Source organism: Atheta coriaria, unplaced genomic scaffold (assembly GCF_025399875.1).
Source record: "Atheta coriaria isolate IRGN ID8LTWV9N9 unplaced genomic scaffold, Caltech_Dcor_3.1 hic_scaffold_9_pilon, whole genome shotgun sequence".
Lineage (NCBI taxonomy): Eukaryota > Metazoa > Arthropoda > Insecta > Coleoptera > Staphylinidae > Dalotia > Dalotia coriaria.
Window position 1 is genome coordinate 1542075 of NW_027045451.1, and position 17487 is coordinate 1559561.

The following is a 17487-nucleotide window of genomic DNA, read 5'->3' on the forward strand; positions in this document are numbered from 1 at the left end:
AAATTTTGAACATAACCAAGCAAGTTGTATTGAGTTTATGATTTTGACATGTCAGCGCAGTACTTTAAGACACAAAATCTCCCTCGAAGAAAATCTGATGTCGATGTGTCGCATATTCTGTTTACCGGGTCGCGCCCGACAATAGATTGGAATAATTCGAAGCGACACGTTCAATTAGAGTGTTTCTGACATTGTTGTCAAACGGAAGCGCCGCCGCCCGGCCGTCGCCGACCACCCGCGCCGCCGTCGCCGCCGCCGCTTGATCGGCTGTCATTGCGACGCGCGCGCGCCCATCGAAGCGTGCGCGGATACGTCTTGACGCGCGCCTGATTACATTCTTTCGGCCACTCGGATACATACTGGGCCCCGCCACCCCTTCCGGCCACCCCTCGAGTAATACGTTATTCATCGACGATGAAGGCCGGAATAATTTACTCTCCACTCAGCTTTGCTTAAACACTAAACTACTAGTTTTTAATCGATTTATCAGACGTGAATATTTCGTAGGTTGCAGGGGCGGGGTGGGGAGGAGAGATAAATTTACATTGTAGATTAATTGCGTCATCTGCATAATGCCTTGTATTTTTATATTGTTTGCATAATTTGCATGAATTAATGAACTGTGATCAACCATTCAGCCTTAATAATTCACGAGGAGTGAGGGTGGATGAAGTGAGAAAATCGTGCGAGCGAATTGTCCACTCGGTTGATTCTTGTTGATGACGGTTTCACTTTCTATTTTAATTTTTTTCCACTGACAAGCAATTTTAAAGTGATTGACACATTTTATTAATTCGTGACTAAAGACAAAAACTTAATTAACACCCTGTTGCGCAAAAAATTACATTTGTTTAATAATTAATAATCCACCGGGGAAAACATCCGAAAAATAATAATAACATGAAATATTTTTACATCAACCCTTATTTAGAACAACCCTCAAACAAGTCTATTAAATACATATTAGGCGCGTGCCGTTGTCCTTCCTTTCGCCTGCTATTTCCTCATCCTCTGGGTTTTGTTGATTTGTTGTCTGATATTATTACGGCAATATATTTATACATACGTTGTAGGTGTGTCCGAAAACTACCCCTATCACAAACACAATCGCATCGCATTGTTCTGCCATTACTTCTATTACACTCGTGTGTCGAATTAATAAAACAACGCAATGCAGCGTAATGAAAACGAAAATAATGAAATAAAATGAAATAAAACCAGTCGGCACGTGCGTATCTCCTAAAGAATATATTCTTATGATTCTTGTTAACCTCATGCTGAGCCCTGAAAGAAATTATCTGAATTAGATGATAAATTGAGGCAGAAAGAAATAAAAATAAGAATAACTACCCTTTAATAATTTTGTATGTCAACAACTCTCTCGATAGGGTTGGGGGGATGTGAGCGACGACTATGAACTTGAAGTTTAATTGGATGTAAAGCGATTAAACACGTACTCGCGCCGCGCGCAGCCATTTGTCGCTCTGCTGCTGCCGCCGCCGCTGTCAGTCCTCGTGTTGTTAACGCAAGTTAACGCAAGTATCATCTGCATATGGATGAGTGTGTTTAACATAAATACGCATGAATTCATAATAACACAATCACAATCGTCATTGAATCATAAAATATTATGACATTTGCATGTGTGACACTAGCGCCATCTAGTGTTGAATAGCTTATACAAATTATATACAAATATGTTCGTTTTGTTTGCGGGTTTTATTGGTTTTGTTTCGCGCGCTGTGTGTGCCTCTCCCGCGGTGCAGTGGAAGTGTGCGAGTAAATTAATATATTGCCGCCGCCGTCGCGACGCGCCGAAGGATTCGCTCCGTAATTGTCGTAATGCAGGGCTTCAATTACAACCGGCGGCCTTAATTAGGCGTCAAACTGCGAACGGAATTAAATTATTTGTCAGGCTTCCAGGCTTCCCGCTGCTGAATTCTTTGTGCGATGCATTCCCGCGCATCTCACCCCCCAGCCGGCCCGCCGCCGCCCTCCCGGAATGAATTTTTATACTTTCCATTAGCGACCCGCATTGACATCGATCTCTGATTTTATTTTCCTCTTAATTATTGCGTTGTTTTTTGTTTGTGTTGTGTTTTACATCTTGCGCTGTGTATTTTTTAGAAGGAAATTGAGAAAAAGGACTGGAATCAGGGCAGGAATGGAAAGCGCGATTGATGAGCGACGGAAATGGGATTTTTGCGACGATTTATATTAATTTGCGATTGTTTCTTTGTTTGTTTCGAGTTGCAGCGCAGCGTGCGCGACAATAAATTCAAATCGAAGTAAAATCGATGGGCATAAACTACAAATTCAAACAAATAAACTATTTCTAGGTTAGGTTTGTTTAACAGGGCTATTCTAATACAGATTTCTGTAAATTTTATAATATAGTAATCTATATTACCGACACTCGATAAAATTTAAGCTGGTGCGACCAATGCACACGATTAAACTTTGTTTAAAGTCATTTAAATACAAATTTACGAATTAAACGCCTGATATTCTGATAATACCGGCGCAACGAGTTGGAACAAAACACATCAGACCTCATGAATGACCATGGAATCGTTTTGTATAATCACAGCTCTCGCGCGCTTCACTTTTTTCGATTTATTTGTTTGTTTTGCGTTATTTTTGTTGCCGGTATTTCAGGAATGTCTGAATATCGAACGTCGAAGATCGCCGGAAGTAAAAAGCTCGACATATCCGTTAGTAGAGGCGGCGACGGCAGCAACGACGGCAAAAGGCATGCATTACACAAGCACCCCCCGGACGGACGGTATAAATAATGCGGAGTCCATCGCTTTGACGCCATGAATAATGCAGCGTATGTAAAACGTGATTTATTTTAAGTGCTTATGTCGGTACACATGCGTTAATATGATTTTCGTTGCTGTATCTGCAAAAACCCCGACGGTTCTTGGAAAAGTTTATGTTTTCATCTATTTTTCACTAGTTTCCAAGTCGATAATGCAGATATTGATAATGTCGGTAATACAGATATTGATAAATTATGTTTATCATTAGTTTCAAAGTCGGTAATACAGGTATTGATAAATTAAAGTTTACTTAACCTCAATGTATCGCTAGTGGTGTGAATAAAAATGAGGTTTTTATTGTATTTTTTCGTAGACAGTATCTTGCTATCATCAATTTCTGGCTGGTTGGCTGGCGGCGGGTTTCGCATTATGAAAGAAGAGAATGTATCGAGGGCAGGCCCTTGGGAAAAAGTGAAATCACACACAATCAATACGGAAACTAAATAGATTTGGCTGGCGTTCATTTGGCGAGTTCATCTAATTTACACCCGCAGCGAGTCGCCTGCCAATATGCCACCCTCGCTTTCGATCGCACCAGCCGGAGTCGTGAATTGCAAATATCGAGATGCATCGAACTTCGTTCGCCGTCGCGGCCAGCACCCAGACCATCAAATCTTGCAATACACTTTGAAATAATTTAATCTGATTCAACCCGACCCTCGACGCTTGCAAAGAATCTGTGTGAATTTATTGAAATTATTAAATTTCGCCAATGATGCGCACCTAATTAGATAATTACATATCCAAATCATTTAGGACAAAATGTAAACACACTCGAAAACGCTAAAAGCTTTTAAATATAAACACTATTAACGCAACACAGCTGTGGACAGTCAAAACAATTTAATGCATTGAATGCAAAATTAACACAACTAAAACAACACATTAACTCATTCTACACCGACGAAAAACACGAAATTGTCAAAGAGTTAAGTTAATTAGTAAAAAGTGGTATATTTAGCATACGGAGCAATTAGAATGTTAAACATGCTATAAACCAATCATTAAATTAGCGCACGCTAAGCCATACATCAAAATGATTAATTAATTAGTGAAATTAATCAACTAAAATTCAATTTTATATATTTCTGGAGCAGATAGCGCTAACTATACGTGAAAATTCATATGAATAGGGCGCAAGTTTAACGTAGAAAGAGAAAATGATGAATGAATAGGGCTAGGGTTTTTTATTAATTAGTAAACTGACACATAGGTGGCGCTAGCTATGCCAAACTGATTTATTCAACTTCGAGCAGGTGGTATCGAACGATCCAGTTCGGTCAGCTGTGTTTACTTTATGGCCGGTGCCCCGGCGGGCAGCGATACACAAACCGATAACGTAAAATTATCAAGTTGATATCAAATCGAAAACATAAATAAAACTAGCAATAAACTAGTCTTTGCGTGTTATTCGCATTCTTCGTTTGTTTTGTAAGAATCAGTTTTGGTGCAACGTAAGTTTTTAAACTAAAAATTAACATTATTTCAATATATTTATATACCTATAATTCAAATAGTGTTATAAGAATATGTTTGTTGTGATTTTAATACTACGTTCTACAAGTTGTAATTGTTTACAGAATTGGTTTGCCGGGTCTAGTCCTACTTCTTTGGTTCGTATCTCTGCTACGTGCAGCGCTGTGCTTGCGCTCGCGACGCGAACAGCCGACATTCGCCGCCAGCGCCAGTCGCAAGTAGTACGCGCGCGTTGTGTTCCATCCGCGTCCGCAGTCGTTGCTCCGGGCCCGGGTGCCGCACTCTTGTACTGGTGGTGCACGCACACCGCCGCACGCATTCATCAATAAAACGCACCGCACCGGGCGAAACTGTGATTTGTGACCGACTTCGCTGTGTCCACTTGTTACGAACAATCTCTGCAACAAAACAAAAACATTTCCAATCGCGCGCTGTTCAATCCTCAACCGACGTGCGAGTTATCGAGCCGGCTAAGGAAGTCTGTACGCTCGTGGAACGTCCGAAGTCCATCAATAGCAGGCGATACGCGCATAAGGTAAGTGTTCACATCTTCTCAATAGATAGATTTCCGTGCGAGTTTCATTGATCAAAACGCGCTGCGAATGTGTTTCGATGCGCGGAATTAAAAAGACGCGGCCGGACAGCCGGTTTTTACACCGGTACTCTCGCTGCAGCTTGTTTTTATCGGTTTATATGCGCATTTGTGTAGGTAAGTGAGTGTGAATGCTGCGTTTTCGCACAATTTAGAAATAATACTCCTACATGTCTTCAAATAATCAACTTACTGCATGTAATACGACTTATTAAAGCTAGTAAATTGTGTTTCTTTGACTTAAGTCAACAACTTTTGCTTTTAAACAACGTTTAAGTTTATTTTAACAGGTTTTATCTTTGTTTTGATGAATCTGGAGGTTAAAGAAAAACTTTTAATATTTTTATCGTCGACTTTGTGCGTTTAGAACCAGATTCACCTCAATTTGCTTGAAAAGTTTGCACCAGGTGCAACTTAGTGACTTTACCAGCCCACCATGATGGATTTCTACCCTAATTTGAACCGCCTCGGTTGACAATAACTTACTTTTGCGCTCTTCCCCTTCAATTTTAAACTTTTCTCCACTCTATTGATCTCCAAAGATCTTTATATGTGGATCTTTACACATCTCTGTAATTCTTTAGAGTTTTAGACGTTGCTGGTCATAGATAACCATCTTTTTGTACCTTTTCTAAAGCCTCGCTTTCAGTATTGATGCATGGTGTTCAATTGAAGTTTGAAAGATCAAAGCAAGACGCAAAAACTTGGTTTTCACATTGGTTGGCGGCGGTTTTGCACAATGTATTGATTTAAAACCCCCGTAGATTTGAAATTTATAAATCTCAGACGTTTTTTTCGCTTAAAGCGTAGCTTAGTGACGTTAAATATTCGCACAGAGCGGTTTGAAACTTCAAAGAGCAGTAGCAAAGTGAAGTTGAATATTTTTAGCGCGTTTATAGCGTTCAATGTTTATTTAGATGTTTATTAATGATTTTTCTCGTTTACATTTCGGCGAATAACGAAATTATTAATGTGGCCATGTTTGACGGGGCAGCATTAATTACGAATCCGTTTAAAATTCCATTTTAGAAGGTTTGAGCTCCCTTACTGCCTCGTTTAGGGGCATTTTCTGTATTTACGCATTGCATAGTTCACATTCGCTACACAAGCAAGATAATCCTCTGTAGCACTGATGAAACTGAAACGTTGCAAACAGTGAAATGTGAAACAGGCGCGAGTTTGGAGGGTTTCCGAATTTTATTTTTTATGTGTGTGTGTGAGTGTGGTGGAGTATTTAGTTGGTAAAAAACGAACGAGATGTAGAAAATTGCAAAAAGAGAGCAGATAACTGGAAAGGCGGAGGATAGGGATGGAAAAAAGTGGGTAGTATTGTTGTACACTTTGAGGGGTTTTAACTGGCGTGTGTATACTGATTATTATGCGTTTATTTTTTACTTTTATTCGCGCTTGAATGTTTTTAATAATACCGCTTTTCATTTTTTTCCGCTAAGCTTTGCGATGCATTTTTTAAAATTTTAAATTTAAAAGTAAGTTTTGTCGTTTTCAGGATTTTTAAAAACGTTTACGCAATTTAATCTGGTAGGAAAATATCTATGCGTTTATAAATTTTAATATTTTCTTTAAATTTAAATTCCGCGCGTTGTTTATTAGTGGATGAATAAAAAAATGGCAACTTATGTCGAGCATTTATTTCTACGCGACAATAAACTACAAATATTACGCTCACGCGAACCTACAAGTACAAACTGCATGTGCAATTGAGTAAATCATATACGAGTATATGAACCTCCAGACAAAACACTGCGCAAACACGAATCCGAAATGGCAGGCACAGGGTCGTCGGCGGAAATGTGGCACAAACACGAAACAAACTGCAACAAAACTGTTGCAGACAAACCGCAATGAATAATCGTGTTTTGCTCCATTTCAAAGTGCACTAAATTTTGCGCCATATCCATAAAAATATGTAAATTTTAAATATATCATAAACTACTGCGCATGCGCAGCTGATATAATTTAAATTGTTTCCGTAATACAACCAAAATATTTTTAAGTTTTAGTCAGAACAAGTCACACAATACAAAATTAACTAACTATTTTTGTTTTGTGTTTTTTGTGTTTTGTGCTTTAAATCGTCGTGCATTTAATGATTCCGAACGTGAAACCTTCTCGTCTCGTTGTCTCAGATGGTGCGAGACGCGCTCTAGTTATATTTATTCGAGTATTTGTACTCAACAAATTTATTTCCGTACGTCAGTTGCTTCAGATGCCCGCCGGTCTCAGTCGCTTGACTCTCTGTGCGTTTCCACCGTGTGTTTGCTCTGCTGCCGGGGCACAATGTAAACTTTTTCGGTTTCGGCGTCGTCATAAATTTAGATTATCCGCGGACTGCGGGCGCTCGAGAGGACTTGCATCTTACCGTCTTACAGCTTCAGCTCATGCGGATGGATGGACGTTTTGTTTGTTTCTTAAATTTAAAATTAAAGCATTGCAGGCATACATCTTCAAACAAACGAATTTTTCTTATGCTTGGAAAATAAAAATAAATCTCTAGGTCAATGTCTTCAATTAATTCAATTTTTTTCAACACTGATTAATGCGATATTAAGTCCCATAACGAATTAAAAAGTTCAATTGGTGTCACATCTGCACATCAAGTGTGTTTTCTTCTAGTTGCAGCCGAGTTTTAATCAATATTATACATATACAAACAGTGATAAGTAAAGTAATAATACGATAAGTTATTTTTATATTCCAATGTCATCTATCTTCTTGGCAGTGTCACGCTGCATCGATTATTGTGTGATTAGGCAAGCAGCGCATTCATTCAGACTTACAAAATGAAATAACGTCCGTAAAATATTTAAATATTTAATTTTAAACTTTTTCTACCAAAGCTCATTTGAATACGTATAAACTTTTACAAGCTGTGTTTTTGTTTACATTGTAGTCTGATCGAACTCGAGGGAATATGTGTTTTGTTAAGCTTCATCAATATTCTAATTTATGTTGAATATGTGTGGCCGTTCGCGGCTTTAATGTAATTCGGGGGATTATCTGACTGACCCAATACACCACAAACACACCAAACACGCATTATCACTGCTTATTAATAGAATTAACATTGCATTTTCATAAAATTACAAACTTACGCTCAGCCACTCGCCAATGTGGAATCTAGGTCGTATTTTGCGCGAAAAAAACATAAATTTCCGCCTGCCTCACTGCGGTTCCGTTAGTGTTTTCGTATGCGCAACGCATCTAGCATGTAAATTTACTTTTGTTACATTTATAAACGCCTAGCGTACGTGCGCTTTGCGACGTAAGTGTCAACATCAGTAATTTTGTATAAACAATGCGACAATTTTAGACGTTTCATTCATATTGCGTAAATTTCTTGCTTTTTATGTTTTGGTTTTATATTAAACATTGGCAGCTGCATGAATTTTTAATTTTTGTTTTATTATTCATAAATTCATATTTAATCAACAAATTGAATTAAAATCAAATATAGAATCAGACTAATATTAAAATATTCATTACTTTTCAATTTTCACTTTTTAATTTTTAATTTAATCAAACATTTAAAAATTTAATTTCAGTTTTTTCAGATTTTTATAAAATCCTCCCCGGTGTGACATGTCACGCACTTTCATTCAATTTTTCACCATCACAGTAATTTCAGCCCTCATTCAGTTTCACTCCGCTCGTCCTTCTTCATGTCACACACCACATCAAACGGGGCTTTACTTTCTAATAAAATATCGAATGCCATTAATAGCGCACAGCAACACTAGGAGAATATTTAGGGTTGTACGCCCACAGTCTCTAGAAATGAATATTACAATCAATCACGGCGCAGCCACGCCGAACGAGCTCTAACAAGATAAAAGTTAACCTCAACGGTAAACTAATAACCCATCCAGTGAATAATTAAAGCCGCCGAAGGGGCGTTAGCTTCACGGACACGGTCGTAAGTAAAATGTAATTATCGCGTTTTATCGTCGGCGATAATTCATAATTTATATGCTTCATATGCGCATTTGGAAGTTATCGATAACCAGGTCGGGTTTAACAAGAAAAAAATTTGTAAAGGGATGCCGAAAACTTTCGTCGTTAAAATATTTATTGAGTATCAAATTACTAATTATTATTTATTAATGAGTGCTATTTATCGGAAAGTCATTAAAAAATGTAGAAGTTTTGTTTTTTTATTCTAAATTAGGTAAAAATAAACATCCTCATTCTGCTATTTATTTTTGTCTGTTGAAGGCACACGAGGTAAAAAAGCTTTGTTTTTTCTTTGCTCGGAAGAGAAAAAACACAACACAATCAGAATGGGACATGAGACAAACCAAAAACCAAGAAGATACATGCTTTACTTCGTTATTTCTTCTTGTTTCTTTTTTTTTCGTAACAAAAAAGAAAAATAACATTACATTTTAAATGATGTTGGTTGCTGGTATCAAATTACACGAGTTCTAAAATTTATTAAATTTATTTAAGAAGTTGGATCTAATTAAGCAAATAAAGGTTTGTCTGATGTGTCATTATGTTTGTTATTGTCATTTCATTATCGTATCGTGGTGCTAACATTCCAATAAATTAATTCAAATATTTATTTCTCTATACTTGTTCAGCTGTCCTCTTTAAAGAATGAGTAATCATCAAATGAAGTATGACACTTTGGAAAATTTATGATAAATTACCTAAATTACATAAATTTGGGATTTTATTGAGATCATTATTTCGCAGAAATTTCTACAATCATTGTGTATATTTATTTTTTACTCAACTATCAATGTCACACTTTGCGGTTGAAGAAGTCTAATAAAACTGTGGTTTTATATCCGTTTGAAGTTTGTCAACATTTGTATTCTGTCTAAGTGTTCTGATAAACCAGCAAAATGAAGTCATGAACATGTGTTGCATCTATTTTTGCCTATAATTCTAATAAATCTCGTGATTAAAACGGATTCGGTGTTGGTTGCACGTCACCACATCGCTTTAATTGAGATTTGCGAAGTGCATAGCTACGGCCGAACAAAAACGCGTCTAAATTTAGTCGTCCGCACGTCTAGCATTTTATTTTCGGCATGCGTGCTCGATGCTAAACTATGCAATGCAGCATTTGCACGCTGGGTAAGGTCGGGGAAGCGCAACGACCCAAAAGCTCGTGAAATTTGCTTTCCACGAACGTCAAATATGTATTTCAAGCATAAAATAAAAATAATTACCCATAACTATCTCTAAAAATAATAAATCTTAAAATATTTAATTTTAATCGTCAGAAAAATATTTAATTATTCAATTTCTACCTAAAATTAACAAAATTTTACTTGTCTAGACTCATTTACGTCTTTTCCGCGTCTGGAGAGAATTTACAAGTGTCTAACAACTCTTGCACTGCTGTGCTATACTTGTAAGTAGTAATCCTCTATTTTGTACTTTTACTCTTACCCACATTTAAGTAGTTGTGAGTATGAACGAGTTAGGAGTTACGATAAGCAAATTTATTTATATTTGCTAACATTTACTTTACTGCACCGACGCCGACTCACTTGACGCAGTTGGTGCGAACGTAAATGCAGTCGCGATTCAATTAGACTTGCTGCAGCGCCAAGAATATTCCCCGCAGTCTCACTAGAGTTGTAAACTTCATGTGTTGACGGTCATTCATCTTGGTATAGAGCTAATTTACTAAGATCACAGTTTATTTTACTTAAATTAGTGTTAATTTTGCTAAAAAATTGAAAAAAGGTTTTTTGAGCGAACAAAGTGAAAATATTCAATTAAACGCGTATGCAATGCTATTTTGCAACACACATTCATATTTCTTTCCCATTTCCCGAAGTATTATTGGCACGATTGCGTCGCGGTGTATTTAGATGATTAATTCGAAATCGATAGCACAGCGTACAAAATATAAATCGTCCGAAAAGCCCACAGGTCGCGATGGCAAAATGCCGATTCCAATCGCCATCAACATCAGCATCCACATCTCTCGATTTTATTTGTATTTTACTCGACTGGAAATCCCTCGATATTCCCTAAAAAGTGGAAAATTTCAATCAACTAATCGATTGGAAATTAATCACTTGATAACGATCACCAAAAAACATTTCTCATTTCTTAGCGGTTGCGAGTGGATTACGCCGCGGCGCGCAAACTTTTGGTCAACTTTTGCGAAATAGGAAATAAGCAAACGGAAGTAAGTTTTAAAGCTAAACGGATAAGTTTAATATTGAGCAACAAAAATCCAGGCTTGGGGTGTGCAAGTGCGCGTGGCAAATGGCTGGAAATGAGGGCAAAACCGTTTGAGCGCGTACACATGCACATTTGGAAAAACATTCGCTGCGCGAGTCCGGCTGGAAAAACATATTTTCACGGTTTGTCGACGCGAAACGCGAATTAGCAACACGCTCGATACTTTCATGCGAATTGCCTCATTAGGAACTCATTTACATACTGATTTAAGAGATTTCCTTTCCGGTTTTTTAATTTTTTACTCCTGTTACCGCATGTTATAAAAATTTCACCCGAAAAGTTTATATACAAAAGTATCATATATCTGATCCGCATATTTGAGGTTATGTTGATATTTGACGCCGCCAGCTTCAATCACACCGCCGACGAATGTGTTATGCATCTGTCACCCATGTGTTACATTTTTTCGCTTACTTGCTGTGCAGCAAAAGCGCCAGATGCAATTACAATTGCGTTTGCTCTCGCAATTGTGCTTACTTAAGCACGCTCTAAATATTTTGCAATAAGCATCAAATGTCATTTGACATCTGACACATCCACAGCGCAAGATGTGCGACAAATTACATCATAATGCAAACCCACACGGCTTCCTGGTTCAATGTGACGGAAACAAAAAATGTTAAAATAAATATTTCGGTTTTTAAGAGTAAAAATGTGATGTAATTGAAAATAATTGGAAAAGTCAAGTTGCTGTGCATCATTTGCAGGTTATATGCATTCGTCTATTGACGTGCGTCCATGGACAGTGTGAGCTTTAATTGCAGCGCCGACGCCCGACGTAATTCTTTGGTTTGCCGTGCGCGTACTTCATTTCATCTCAGCTATTAAGCACACATTTGCGCCTTCTTCGTGTTTTACTCTCGCACTTGATGCGGCGTGGTGCGGCGTGCTTATTGCTTTCTGTGAAAAACAAAAAGCGTCTATTGCTATTGTTAAAGTTACCGTGCACGCTTTTGTAGTCAAGTTGGTGGATATTACAGCTTCTTAGGGCTTTTATTTGATTTTTAAGGGGAGAAGTAACATGCAACTAAAGTTCGCGATATAAATTACATATTCTCTAATAGATAATATCTGCAATTTTGATTGATCGTCACAACAGGGCTTTAATTTTAACAAAATTGTAATTGCAAAAGCGTAGGTGATGATTTTTTAAATTTTAAATAAAAATTTTATAAGGTGTAGTTAGTTTCTGTGGGCATGCATCTTCAAGTGCATGAAATCTCATTTCTCGACTGCATTTACATCGAAATCTGCGTGGGCCCAACTTGTTTATTCACCTCGGTCAACCACTCTCGCCTGCAACGAATACCCATGCTTTTTTAAAAATTAAAATAATCTTTAATCGTCGACTTATACTTAAATATTTTTACATTTTAATTAAAAACCATTTATTATCACATTTTTTTAAAATTTAATGTTACTATTAAATGCATGTGCTCCAAACTAGAATGCAAATAAATTTACTGTGCGATAATCCGTATTCGATTAGCTCGACACCGACCGCTTTGTATGCGTCGTGATAGTCTGGTCGTAAATAATTTGTGCTATTTTAAAACGGAAATACGTGTTGTAATAATCATTAAATAGATACCTATAGGTATAAATATGAACATCAATAAATACCGTTAGGATACGCATAACAAATCATAGTTTTTACTATGTTAAAGTAAAGTAAATGCATTAAATGCAAGACACACTGTATATTGTTTTGTATGCGCGTCGCAATGCACAACACTTCGATGTAACCGCTTATTTTCTCGCATTTGCCGCCCGCCTGATATTCAGCCGAACGAGCAACTATAATGCAAATGCAAAGTGAGCTTGCGAGAGCTTAAGCGCTTTCGCGAGTGCAGCGAAGCACGTAGCAAGTACGCTATCATCTTATTACGTCATCAATAGGTGTGATCATTTGTGAATTCACCACGCAGAACGCGCACAGAATGATGACTCAATTTATTTTCTATTTCGTTGGAATCTAATTGTTCGTATTACGGAGAAATAAATTTGAAACTCGAAGAAAGCACAAGATAAGCTTGTTTAATTGGTCATTGTCTGGTAATATAAATACTCGCGACGAGCGTGTCGAATAGAAAAACACCAGCGAGTCGGAAGGTCAATTACAGTATTTATCGTGCATATCAGTGCATCATCGCATTGTCTGCTGTACAATACTCCAACAGTTCATTTGAATTCAATAAGTATGCATATTATTTTATTATTTCTCAGCAAATTATGATACTATAGAGTAAAATATTATTATTTTATGTTAATTAATTACCGTGTAGCCTTGTTTGTGTATAACGAACTTACAAAAAATTGAACAGAAGTCAATCCACGTAAAATTTTAAAATTTGATTCTATTTTGTTTCTGGTCTCTTGAGCTTTGTTATAAAGAGGCTAGACTTCATTTTATGAGTTCTGATTTCGATTAGAGAGGTTTTAATAATTTGGGTAAGCCATTGATCCGAAATTCATTTAATAATGAAAACCCAGTAATCGTTGATTGGAGAATTTGCGAATGTCGACGTTATTCGCCCTGTTACTGCTAGTTACAAAGGCGTTTTGCTCCAATTAACGAGAGCACAAACGAGGGTTATAATAATCAAAATTTAATAGAAAATCGATGGTTACACCCCACTAAATGAAACCTGTATAACACGAATATAAATTCTAGTTTAACGTCGTGATTTGTAGCTATATCCTTATCAGTTATCAATTAAATCGCAACCACGTCGCAGCTTAACGACCCGATACCCTTCGACGGTTTGCTTTTCTCGTGGTCTCACTGGTTGCAATTCGAGCCCGCATCTCGACGAAGAATTGTGGCCGAGAAAACACAGCGCACACAAAAGTTAAATCGCTTTCGTATTCATGACCAAACACTTTTCGCTACGGAAAGCTGCCTTGGTTTTACTGCCATTTCTAGACGTCTGTAGATATCGTTTTATTTATTCGTTTACGAAATCGTATTTCCTCATAAAATATTTTTTGTAATTCGAAACACTTTGTATGTAAAATATAAGGGATGAATGTAATAACAAGCGCATTGCTTAAATGCAGACCCAGCATTAAAGCACGAAACACCCGAAGCGCTAAAGCGTCTCCGAGGATGTGTCGTCCGCGTTGTCCTGGCTGTCCTTGTCGTTCGTGTCCTCGGGTCGTACGCTTCTAGGAAACGAGGCAAATCTTCAAACGCCGCGCTTCCCAAACAAGCAGGACGAGACTCTCGGAGCTCGAGAGTGCTATAACAACTTTGAATATTATTAAAATGGGCGAAACCCTTCCAGACATGACACTTCTACCCCCACCACTATTTGCTTCTACAGTTTGTATCAGAATATCCACTATCACATTGTGTGGAATAAAATATTCAACGTTTTTAACAATTGGTATTAGACAACTATATATTATACTCACCACCGGAAGAAGTTGCCAGCATCCTTGGGTGTTTGGAGCGTTCAGGTCTTATCACCGCATTGCATCTACGACACGAACGAGACATCTACCCGTGGGCATGTATAATGCGGGTCTTTTAGCAGTGAGAATATAGATGGATCGTGCTTCGTGCTTGTGGAGGGTTTAGAATTGCTGGTAGTTGGTATGCTTTTTGTCCTTTTGGCGCCTTAAAGGTCCAACGAGTTCCCTGGTTGCATATTAAATTCCTCACGAGTTTATAATACATACTTAGGCACTTGTCACTCCACTATCCTCAAAACTATGAGCTCCCGAAGTGAAAGCGAAACAAATTTTCGGTAAAATTTCAACCTTTTACTACTGATTAAGCCCAGCATCTTGAGATTTATTCCGACAATCCGGTTCGCTGCATTAGATTTAATTAAATTTAAATTTATTTGAATAGTTAAAGCCTTCCCATCCGAAGATTTGTGCATTCCACATTCAAGTTGCGCGCGGAGGAGAGCAACTTTCTGGAATTGGAATCAGAATCAATAAATTCGTATCTACACACAGACTGAACAAACTTTAAATGCATAACCACGTCTTCAACTTCGTTGCTTCGTTTTTCTTTTCTTGCTTGCTGTGTGGTGTGTTAAAAGAGCTTAAAAGTCATCCGAGTCGGTGACTCTGAATGGCTCTAAGGAGACTACTCTTCAGCGCGGAAATATGGATGGGAAAGTCATGAATTTCCAAATTGCAATTTCGATTTGCCCGACATCGATCCGCGACTGAGACTGAGCAGTCTCCTACTTCTCTAGTGCTTGAGGTTGGAGGAGGTATTTCTAACTTGGGCCAAATTTGCCATCAGTAGGGACCTGGGGAGTGAGTAGTCGAGTGGGAATTATTCGCGGAACACAAAAAGGAAATGGAATATGAAATTGATAACCGGATTCTTTGAATATTTATCAGGGAGCTCACCCCGAGGAGATTTAGATTTAATGACCTAGTAGAATCTCAAGTATTTCCAACTTTATTACATCACTGTTATAATTGATAATAATTTACGATTTACTAAACCAGCAGCAGCAACTTTCGTTTTCTGTCAAACCGCAGTAGGGAAAGTCCCTGCTGAGAGTTTCCAACTGTTTCAAGTTTCCAACATTCCATATTCCTCTTCTAGTCTTCCGTATTGTACTGCAATGTTCTTTAAAGTCTCTAGTAGCATATTCTTCCTTGGGGGGCATAACAACACTTGCTCCAGAGTTCACGAGCTGCTCAACCGCACCGCGGGTTAGCATGGTTATCGATTTGTAGCGATATCGTTCCACGCCACATCAGCTGGTGGCAGCGGTGGTGGTTGAAGCACTGATAATGTTGTAGCATGTGAGGATAAACGTGAGCCGCAGGAAAATTGAGTCAGGTCGAGCATCCAACCAACAACCACCAGGAAATTGCTCTTCTTAGGAGCTTATAAGAGACTATCAGTACTAGAACCAGTACACTAGTACCAATTTCAAGATCAGAGGTGCGATCAAACACAATCGCAATTTGAAGAGTTTCTGAGAGGTTTGCAATTTCATTCTCTATATATTTATATTTGTGTTTGGTATCCGCATCAATATGTCCATCTATCATCTCGGCACGAGACAAAATATATATAAAAATATAAGCTGTGGATCCGCTCGGGTTATTGACGGGTTTCATACATGGCTTCCTCGGCTTTCTTCCATGCGAACGTTTTCTAAGCTGCTGAAAGCGCTCCCGAATGACGGGCATAAGTGGCAATAAAACATTAATAAAGCGATTTTATTGAAGGAGCTTCTATTTTATATTAATCGGCTTTAATATGTTTTTATATCACATTTTTTCACCAAGCAGAGGGGAAAAAAGCAACTTTTTATTGCAAATTTTTCTTTACACGTTTTGAGCTTTTACGTATATTAATGTCACCGAAACACGCACAGTGCACGCATTAAATACAGCAATAAATATTATGACAAAGCAAAAAATATACAGTTTGCTATACAAATATCCACACAAATTGTTACAAAATTACTTTTTTATGCGCTGTAGATTGTGTGTTAGTAGCTTAATAATAGGCAAAACATACAAACTGCCCCGAAACTATTAATTTCATCATAATGTCCACACAAAATGTCTTTATACAAGTCAGGCCCTTGTTCGTGCTTTGTTGGTGACCTATTTCTACAATTTTAATTTATAGCTTCTCGAGTAATAATTCAATATCAGTTAACACTGTTGTAATTAATAACTTTCGTTAATTGAATGTGTAATTTACATATTTTTGAGTGTTTCGTTTTCAATTTTCTCATTTTCGTCGGTCAAAAAAAAGAATAAGAAAAAAGTTATTCATAGAATCGAAGCAAAGCTTTCCGAAGCTTTTGCGACCTGCAGCAATTAAATTAAAGTGCGAAAACGCTGGGGATTTTATGAAATGGTCGGAATTCAATCAGCATGCACAACTTTATTATTGCCATCGTGCCATCGTTCAGAAATACACGGTTAAAATTGCTAAAAGCTTTCAACATCCAAAATTATCCCAATCGAATAAAAACGTTTTTGGTAATAATAATAAAAAACCTAAAATTAGTTTGGTGTTATTTGCAATGTTTTGATTAACATTTTGTATAATATGTATGAATTTCACGACATTTTCATTTGTTTGCGAATGGCAGCAGTTTTCCGCCGGCGCAAATTGGACAATTTAATTAACGTTGTCAGCGGTGGGGCGGCAGACACAACTTCCACTCGTATTCCGGGTTGAAAAACAAGCGGTATTTTCGTATAAATAGATTCAAAATTAATTCCGGGTATTATTTTAACGATTTATCAAGAAAACCTTCATCTTAACTTTCGAGAATTCATTTTTTCTTGTAAAATAGTTGTTTCGGTATAAAATAATCGTCGGGTCCATATGGTAGGCACCAAAAAGTCGTAAAACTCATGCGG

At 37.6% G+C, this 17487-nt stretch overlaps 1 protein-coding gene and 1 long non-coding RNA gene across 2 annotated transcripts in view; one reads left to right on the forward strand and one right to left on the reverse strand.

Moving 5' to 3' along the window:
• Window positions 1–765: 765 nt before the first annotated feature.
• On the reverse strand, window positions 766–1491 carry LOC135798958 (uncharacterized). Its single transcript, XR_010549821.1, has 2 exons — window positions 1351–1491; window positions 766–1284 (listed from the first exon to the last, which is right to left on the reverse strand). It is a non-coding gene; the product is annotated as an uncharacterized lncRNA (long non-coding RNA).
• A 2995-nt stretch (window positions 1492–4486) lies between these two features.
• The window catches only part of Dg (Dystroglycan), a 34257-nt gene continuing 21256 nt past the window's right edge, over window positions 4487–17487 (forward strand). Inside the window, exon 1 of the mRNA XM_065310912.1 lies at window positions 4487–4836. The gene's annotated coding sequence lies outside the window, so the exon portion shown is untranslated. The remainder of the gene's footprint in view (window positions 4837–17487) is intronic.